A 10,453-nucleotide genomic window follows, 5' to 3' on the forward strand; every position below is an offset into this window, starting at 1 on the left:
CGTGTCGTAAAATGTGCCCATCAGCCAATGTATTCCCGTGTATGGGCCAGAAACTGTATCAAATGGCAAGGACACCGGCGAATTGGTGATAATGATGAAGAAAAAAAGAGAAAAAAAGAGAAAAGCTGCCACAGACAGCCAATTCATCGACTGAACAATGGAAATGGGAACACTAAAAAAGTTATCTTGAAAGTGCTGGATGTGAATTTCTACGAATACAAGGACTCGCGGGCTTCTAATACATGAACAAGGCGTGCAAGTGAGGCCAAGCATAAATGTTACAGAACCGTGCAACGGTGTTTGAACAATGCAGAGCACCCAAAGAGTTTTTCAAAAATACTTAAAACAATGTCATGTATTAAATTTCTGCGCGTGTCGGCCTCCTTACAATAGGACACAAGAGGACAATTTGCTAAGAGCTGAAATTTTTATTCAGACATAAACTACCCGTAAACCGTCCTTACAAAAAAAGAAAAAACGTGGCATGGAGGGATCATTATATGATCTCGAGATAGACACCTTCACAATTAGCAGCGCTATGTTCGGCAAGCTAACGCATGCAGCGAGAGGTGTAGATGGCAAAGGTTTGGGGTATTTTGCTTTATTAGGAATCCTCCTCTACACTACAATGGCCATGTAACCCTGTTCGATAACGCAGCCACACGTAGATAAGTGGGCTGGAAAATGCGACTAAAGGCGCTTCGTGTCAAGAATTTTGGTTTCGTTTTGTTTTGATTTCTAGTAGTTTCAATTTTGAATAGTCCTGCTTTTGTTTTGTTTCGCGTAGCTGCGATTTCTCTGGCAGCCCATGGCTTGAACAATGATCAATGAACAATGAACTTTATTGTCATGATGTACATAGTACACAATGCCGGAGGCTGGCAGCAAAAGCCATCTCAAGGACAGCTTGACGGAGGTGTGGGCCCCCGGTTTGGCACCAGCGTACAACACTGTTCTACAGTACATAAAAAACAATAGGCCGCGTAGAAATATGGCATCACTTGCGCCATTAAAGGAATGTAAAAAAACATAGGCAACAACAACAAGAGAAGAAAAAAAAAAAACGAAAGAAATAATATGCACTGAACAGATAAATCACTCAATACAGGACCCGAAGGAAAATGTCAGGCCACTACAAATAGTCATGCCTTGAATGCAAACAATACACAAAAGAAAATGCACACCGATGGATGTACTAAGTCACTCCATACATAAAGATTGCCTTCATAACACGTGCATACAGATTTACATTACTTTATAATTTATATTGAGTACACCTTCCATATATAACTACACAATTCATTCAATGCACGACAGTAAGAAAATGTGAGGTGGTTATAAATCGCCATGCCTAGCGTACACCGACATATTCGCTATAGCTGACACCCATAGACATGCGGGGGCAATTATATTGGGTCAATGTAAGGTAAGGATTTGCAAGAAAGGTACATATTCCATTTAAAGGGTTGCTTTCCAGCTTAAAGTTCAGTTTGTGAAAGGCATTTAGTAGCCTCGGAAGCCTGTTCCCTAACATAAGTCGCCCATATGTTGTTCTACAAGTTTTAACGCTCCAAATTTGCTGTTTCGCGTTTTATAAGGATGAGAATTTCTTTTCAGGTCGAAAGTGCTGAGAATTAGGTTTAAGGTTGGAAAGTTCAGTCAAGAATACATGTTTCTTATTTATTTCTTGTTTATAGGCTTTAGTTAATCTAATGTTGTACATCTTCTCAAAACGCATTAAATTGTACTTTTCAAACAACGGGTAGGTGTGATAACGTGGAGGCACGTCCTGTACAGCACGTAGAAACCTTGTTGTAGAGAATACATTTTTTTACGTATTCTTGAGTTGAGTATGCCCAAACTATATGGCAATAGTTTATTCTTCAGGAAAATAAAGAGTTGTAAATTAATATCATTATATGCCTCGGAAGGATTAGACGATTCCGGTAAACTAGCGAAAATATTTAGATACCTTACTTGATTTTGTGTTGATGTGCTCGTTCCAAGATAGGTTTTCCTAGAAGATCATTCCTGGCGTTTTAATATTGGGTACAATATCAACCGGGGTCGAATTCAGCACTATTATTTGCGTTAATGTTACCTTCATATTTTTACTTCTGAATATTACAGATTTGGTTTTGCTCGTGTTTATGTTAAAATGGTTTTTCAAAGTTCAGCTGTTTAAATTTTCTTATACAAAATTTGATTCCCCAACTAATTAGTCCACCGAATTTCATCGAAAAATATGCTGGTGTCACCAGCATAATAAATAAATTCAGGTCTAGGGCTATTGCCGACCACGTTATTAATATAGACATTAAAACGAAATGGTCCCAAGATGCTCCCCTGTGGTTCACCAGAACATAAAGGTAGTGGACCGGTAAACCAGTCGTCGATATTACTATTTGTTTACGGTGTTCCTGGTAAGACGTAATTAACCGCGCGGCATTTACTCGAAATCCATAACCGTCTAGCTTTTTAATTAAAATTTGGTGATTTCTGTGATCGGAAGCCTCAGAGTAATCACTAAACAGCCCAAGAACCAACTCTTTTTCTTCACGCGCTGCCAAAATTGACTCTTGCTGTTTTAGCAATGCGAACTCCGTTCTAAGTCCTTTGCGGAAGCCAAACTGTGAGCAGTTAAAGAGGCTGTGTTTCTGTTCAAAATCTATCAGACGTTGTAAAATAACTTTACCTAGCACTTCTTACATCACCGGCAGTATAGACATGGGACGGTAATTTGCCATGTCGTTTTTGTTTACTTTCTGGTGTAAGGCTGTTACATGGGCCGCTTGCATTTTACGAGGGAAAACAGCACGGCACAAACAAAGGTAAAAATTTGGGCAAGTATAGGTGCGAGCAAATCGGAGGTGTACTTTATGGGTTTAATTTGGAAGCCGTCGATGTGTTTAGCCGTCTGGTCTTGAAGTTATTAAATATATTGACAAGTTCCGACTCATTAACTGGTTTCAGAAAAATAGAGATGCTGTTACGCGCCATATTTTCAACGTCATTCTGCACTGTAGCAGGGTGGGAAACACCTACAAAGTATCGATTACACGCGTCCGCCAGAGACTTCCCTGTCAGCTGTACGTCGTTCACAATTACTTTGCTCACTTTATCAGGTTGGATGTTACGCTTTACGGCGGAGTTTATTCTTTTCCAGATACAATTGGAGCACCCGTCAGCAGATTAAAATTGTTTAGAGCAATAGTCACACCTCGCTTATTTTAAGTCCTTCTCGAGGAGGCTACGATTTTTTTTTTTTAAATCTCGAAATAAGACTGGGTCTTTGCTGTTCATGAATGGCCTGTAGAGCTTGTTTTTTTCTTGTATTCTTTTCGTAAGGCCGAGGATAACCTATGGTTTGCGTATATTTTTGCGTCTTTTAATATGCACATAAGGAAAGCAAGACTCATAGATAAAGCTCAGAATGGCGAGATTTGTTTCGTAGGAACTGTTTGCGTCATTCATTTGGTCCTTCTGCGGTTAGCGTAAACGTTTCAAGTTTTTTTTCGGGAATCGCGCTCTCGTGTCTGGCGATACAAGAATATGAAGCCATTTGCAGTTTACATGACGTCGCAGATTTTGCAGCGCACCGTCACAACTACGCTAGAAGGATATATCGACCGCTCAAACACCACTTAAGCGTGGTTTGTACATTTTTTAGAGTAGTTGTTCTTGTGTGCAGATATTTCAAGTAGACATGTTTCTTGTTGGGCTTACACTCGCTAATTTTCGCAACAAGCGGCAACAAAGCAAAGCAAGCAATGAAGTGCCTATTTCTCAAAGCTGCAGTTTTAGTACGGAACTATTTCTATACATGTTTTTAATATTAATTTAGTTTTGCTTCCACATACTTGTTTATAAGCGCCAGCGCATTTCATTACGGGTTATTTTGAGAGAATATATTTCGATTCTGAAGATATTAGGTCCAGATACGCTACCTACATTCTTGTTAGATTTTGTGGCTGAAATGGTATGGAAGGGCTGTGAATTACAATTCGAAAACAACATTACTTGTGTTGTACTTAACTTTTGCTTATTTTTGTTTATTTCCATGGAAACTAAGAGCGCGCCGACTTTAGCGAACTGGACATCCGATGCCCAATAGACGCATTCCAAGGAACTTACGTTGCAATATCGATCTACAAGGTAAATAAAAGGAAAGGACGGAGACATTTTACAAAAAATAAAAAAATAGTATTCATGCGGTCGCTGAAACTACGACGGCGGTTCAAATGTAAAGACAGAGTGGGAGCACGGTGCGTACAGCCAAATGTTAATCAACTAGTCCCCTAAACAGCTCCCTTCATGAACGGTTTTCTTTATTTCTACTGAGATATAGCACTGAGCACTGAGATACGCAATGGAACATGAGCACGAGGAAATATTTATTTATGAATTACCTCACCTATAGATGGGAGTTCTTGCGTTAAGATTCTCAGAAATGAACCGTGTGCTTTATAGTTTTAACTCTATTGCGCCACAGATGAGATAGTTATTTCACTTTCGTTATGTGTAAACGCCTTATAATTCTGTTATTTTAGTGTATACATAAACCAACGTACGAGATAGCGTATGCGCATAGCCATGGGTATTAAACAGCCGACGTAAATTTTATTGGGAGAGGTAATAATTCTTTAAAATAGAAGACTGATACGCAAAGGATAAAGGCGGGGGGAATTGTTTCGCTCCAAGTCTTCGCTTGAGAATTATATATTCGTAGGTGGTACAGAATATTGGCCAAAAGGCAACCTATGCTTGCTCAAGTAGGGTAGCATCCAAAGAAGCCTAAACACTCCCGAGGTGCACTTAGTCTGGGTTCTTGGTCACAACTCCCGCGAGTAGACCGGAGGGTTCAGGCGGCTTCCCGCACCTATATACACTGGGCAGTGTCTGTCGCGAGAGAATTGTCCCCTTGACATCTAATAAACAACCTCTCCTGAGATACACATATATCTTGGCCCACTATCGACACAAAATCCGAATGTTCCGCCGTTCACAGCCAAAACTCACACCATCCTCCGGAGGAGGCTTGAAACAAACAGCTATCCGCTCCGCACGCTAGTCTAGCTCATATATCCGACGGAATATCAAGTCGCATTTAAGACTTTCATAGCACTAGGAACCTTATACCATGAGCTGCAAGAAAATACAAGGTCTATAATCCATATACAACCCCCCATCAGCAAGGGATGGACTGATTGGCCAGCTGGGACCCTACGATCGAGCTTGACCTGGAGAACAGGATTCGCGCAGCCAGCCACATTTGGGGGATCGCTGACTTTGTATTCCCTCCATCAGGTGGGGATCTAAATTTATTGTGCTTATTGGATTTCCGCCCTTCCCAAAGGCTGCGTAGGGCTCTCCACATGTTATGGAGGCGCGGGTCTGCCATTTCTGTGAGAGTTTCTGGATCAAAGGCTGATCCTGTGGTTTCTTATCACTAATGAGTTCCGCAACTCATCTGTGTAGGGTTCGTTGTTCGGAACACGGAGCATAGCTTTCGTGGCGGTTATCCTGAAGGGACTCGAATACGTTATACATTTTTGTTTACGTTCAGATTGGGGGGGGGGGGGGGGTAACGCAGGTTGCAATCGTAAGCTGTATGATATACGGGTCGCTGCCTCAGTTGTTATTCGTGTTGTTCCCGAAGGCAGTTTTTATGCTGTGAGTAAATGCAAGGTCTGGTGCTGTATCTCTCTGTGCGATATTTCCTAGTATTATTGGCATGTGCGGTGCTGTTTGGAGCGTCAGCCTGTGCGAGTGGGTATATTACTACCACATCAAGCGTACTTTCTTTGTGATTGTCAATTAATAGCCCCATCCAATTGGCAGGGCCTCAAATATCCTCGACTATAAGGAGGGGATGAATATACGCTTCTTATTTGGTCAGGGAGAACAGGTCTCTGATAGTGTTTTTGAATACTTCTAAGCCCCTGTACACTTCCAACACATGCATTCGAGGAGACGACCGACATTTTGGGTACATGGTAATCATGCCACGCGGAACGGACACGCGGTCGAGCATTTCTAGGTATAGGTATTGTTGCAATGGACAAGAGTTGCGGTGTACGGATTGTTGGGTTCTTGAAATGATTGGTATTCACTCAATCTGACTCGAAGACACCGTTCTTGTATTGCTATGACCCAGGGGGGGTTTAGCCACCGTGGTGATTAGAATTCGGAGAATAGCACGTTACCGCAGAAAACCAAGGCAATTGCACTGCCAGATAAAGATTTTTTAGGGGTGGGCTTCATCTGTGATGTCAAAATGCGGGGCCTCAGGCCAATTATACGAGGTTTAGAATTGATGGACCGATCCGTGCAGTTCCGCCTTCGTCGCCTCTATCGCTGCTTGCGTGGCCGCTTGGGCACTAAGATGTGATAGATAAATGCATGTGTATTCGGCTTTCTGTTCTATATTCATGCAGTAGGCCTTTCGAAGTTTGTTTGTGTTCGTCAAGAGGACCGATCGGGGGTTCATTCTGCGGTTCCTCTGAGGGTGGATTCGAGAGCGCTTAGCGCTTAGGAGGAGGCGACGTGGAGTTTTCTCGATAGGGAAGGGTGATTGTTGAGTGAGAGGCCTTTAATGGGAGAGGCATTTGCCCTGCAGGGGGAGTAGATAGGCTGGTGATGATGATGATGATGATGATGATGATGATTGTTGAGTATGTACTTTTCTTGTTGGAAAGCTGCATTTTTTTTTGTTTTGGGGTGGTGATTTCCCCTCGAATGGTTTTGTACTCTTATAACGCCCCGCCTAGGGAATTGGCAAGGTTGGAGGTGACAGGAGGGTTTTCGAGTATTGAGTATGCCTACATACAGAGCTGCTCAGATGTTTCCATTGCATTTCAGGCGATGTATTGGGCAACAGATGTTGAAGCTTGCTAGGGTGCCTCTCGTTGCTGGTCGTTTTGGGTTGCGTCCTCTTTCTGGTCCTTAGCTTGTAAAAGTGGGAAGAAGTCAAGTGTTCGAGGGCTTTGTTGTCAGATGACTTGCGCATAGGGGAGTAGCCTGGGCCTCGGTCCGCAACGTTGCGGGAAGTCCGCTGAGTCTGTTAGGGGGGTTCCTCCGTATAGAAAGTACCGCCCGGTGCGAGGGTGGTTTTCGGGGGCGTCAGTGATGCCACATCGGGAACCGTGAGATGCACCTTATCTGTTGGGGCACACATCGTGGCCGTGGCCCGTCTGCCAGCATCGGGCGCAGGCTTCGGTCTTCCGAAGCAGGGGTTTCCATCTGTATGTAGCCGCTCGGTACCTAATCTTGTACGGCGCGTGTGGCCCGTCGAAAAGTATCTGCTGCATATTCGCGGTACTTAGGCTTCGAACATCAAGAATTAGCAGATCATTATTGTAGTTGTAGGGACTGTTCTATTTGATCCGAAGGTCCGTTTCTGGGATGTTAAAAATGGTACCCAGAGCCGTGATTTGTGGCACTGGTACATGAAATGCTACCTCGTAGCGTTGCTCATCGATGAGGACAGATGATATTGCTGCATATTTCCACACATATTTCCGAAGTAGGGACGACAACGATAAAATTGAGTCTTGTCTGAATGAGGATTAGGTCATCACAGTTGGCAGTTACTTGAACGTGCTGTTGAATTCTGTCCTCCGAGAGCCGCTACAGAAAGCGGGGCTACGGCTGGTCCACCTTGTGGACACAGTAACACTTTACGTCCTTCGGGGGGGAACACGTTAATTGGAGCTATTCGCGAGATGGCTCTTTCCTGGCTTCGTGGCGTCGAGCGTGCATGCGGCGCAGAGTCATTTGCTTGTTTCTACGAAAATTCTACATTGCGGTTGCCTATCTGCTGGCGGCGAATGCGCGCCCACGCGGCGTGGCTAGTTCAGCCAAAGGGATGGGCTCGCCCATGACTTCTCGTTTTCCATGGCGTAGGGGCAAGCGAAGGTCGGTGATACGCAGCTGCCAGCAGGGTGACCAGACGGGAAACAATAAGATGGCGGTAGGCCTTGCGAGTTGCGTAGTGCAGTCTTTCCGTGGATTTCAGCGTAGCAAACTTGAACGATGTCCAGAAGAAAGATATTCAAGGCGTCCAACTGTCTTCCAGTGACACCAAAGCAAACTGTAGAAATATTAATCGACATTTTTTCTAAATAAAATATTTATTTTGCGGAGCCGACGGGGAGAGCATGCACTCAGCGTGGCCCCCTAGCGGAATTAGCAACTCCTTGAATGGGTAAGCGAAAATTGTGGGGCAATGGAAGGAGAGTTTTGATGCCATCGTAGGCCCACATGAGCTGAATTTTTACTCCGCAAGTCATCTAAAAAATTTGCTTTAAATGTTCTTCATTTACATTCCACGGAAAATACACAACCAACTGAGAGGGAACGCCGCCGCGTCAAAGAGCTGCAGTGTACGCGCAACCCGACTGTTATCGTCGTTCCTATTCGGGCGACATGGGGAATAACATTCGTTTCAATGCTTTGGGTATTCGATTGGAGGAGGCCGGCCAAACTTTGCCTTCAACGACCTGGAATTTCGGCAAATAAACAGGCCATCCAGGAAAGTGTTCTCCAGCAACTGCCTCCGTTGGAGCCATGCTTGGGAAAACAACCAAGGTAAATATCTAACTGCCTCCCATTGAACAAAACGTTTCAAAAGCGTCCAAAAGCACAGTATACATTATTATACAGGTTGTCTCTCAAGGACATTGGTTGAGTGTCGCCAAAATTAGGACCTTTGCTGCACTTTCGTGCGTTTGATTGTCGCTGTACGCCCCATGCATTTTTGCCAACGAGCCTTAGCACTGGATGCATAGGCCTGCTTAACTTCTAATGTGTTATGTTTTAGAATATTTTCAAGGACTACGTCCATGCGCTAACTAGGCGGTCGGTTCAGAGCGTTTCAGATATGGAACCTGATGACGTAAATATTACGCCCATCCTTAGCTGGCATACTGCCATTAAGCAGTATGCGAGTTTTGCCCTTTTTTCCCAGATATGCGTCGAAACCCGCACAAAACTTGCGAAAGAATATGATTTTATGTGTTTTGCGGAATATAAGGCGAACTACTTGAACTAAGGTGTTTGGATAGGTACAAAATACCCGATGTCGCTAAAGGTTTTATTCATTCACCTTTCCACTGTATTTACTAGCAACAGAAGAAACTTTCCCCAATAGTGTGTGTAGTTGTTTTGCTTCGAGATATATAACGAAGTACTCTCAAGGAATCATGGGATACCAGTGTGGCAATCCTCTACTGCAGTAATGTATCGCTACTTTATTTGAATAATTTTGGGTAAAAACGGCTCCGGTCAGGCTATACACCCGTTGTAATCCGGTGTTACAAACTGATTTTATTCCGCAATTTTGAACCTCTCTCGTGCATGCTCTATGAAGATTTTTTATTCCAGATGTACGTACAGATTACAGTGCTACAACTTAGTATAATAGATGTGTGATCTGCGTTATGTATATTATAAGAGCCATCCGCAGTTGAACCATCGTGTTGCGACTGCCTCCAAATGTTTTCCTTGCGAAGCAGCTCAGGTTTTTCTATTTTCGTGTGTTCGGGTGTTCAACTGCTAGGTAGCAAACGACTGAGGTCTCTTTTCCGAGGTCTGCGGTATGTGAACCCAGATGTCTTTTACCCCCCTTAAGCCCTTCTTTCATTATAGATTGGGCTGTTTCATCAACACTGCATAATTCCACGTCGTCTCCTCATGTCATCGAGTGGATTCAAGCTGGTACTAGCTGGTACCAAACTCGGCTGATGGAATTAAACATTAGGACATCTACAGTTATGCACGTATCACGCCACCATAGACATCAGCCGACTTAATATCTGAACCACATAGCTTTAAAACCCGTAACAAGGTATTGGTACCTTAGAAGTCACATCGAAACAACACTTCAGCTAGCAAATATATATTGAAAATATCATCTGCAACTCAAATATAATTTTAGGGTATTATCTACGTAATTTTTCTACAGCACCATCCTCACTATAATTATAGCTTCAGATAACGTTAATACGCCCTAAGTTAGAATACGCTCCATCGGTAGAGAATCTAATTCACGAATATCTAATTGCCTATCTCGAACTTGTTCCAAATATTCCCGGTCTCTTTATCGTATCAAACTATAAATCTAGTGCCACCATATCTTCAATGAAAAGCAGGCTTACCTTCCTCTTTATCAACACGCGGGAAACTGTTTGGGTTAACCATGCTGCAGAAAACATACCACCATTCCACCCGCCGCAAAGAAATTTAATCTCAACCACAGCACATTTCCAATCGCATTGACCACCGCAACAAAGTGGACATTAATAATTATCACACAAAATCTCCCACTCAGTCATTCTTGTTACTCTCATCGCGAGAATGAAACTACCTTCCAGCTGAAATTGCGACTATCACTGATTACCAATTGTTCCGTGAAGACCCAGCCAGTATTGCATACGCGGGAAATATCCTATGT

This window comes from Haemaphysalis longicornis, unplaced genomic scaffold, assembly GCF_048455015.1.
Source record: "Haemaphysalis longicornis isolate Haplotype H1 unplaced genomic scaffold, Haemaphysalis longicornis Haplotype H1 scaffold_8, whole genome shotgun sequence".
NCBI classification, from domain to species: Eukaryota; Metazoa; Arthropoda; class Arachnida; order Ixodida; family Ixodidae; genus Haemaphysalis; species Haemaphysalis longicornis.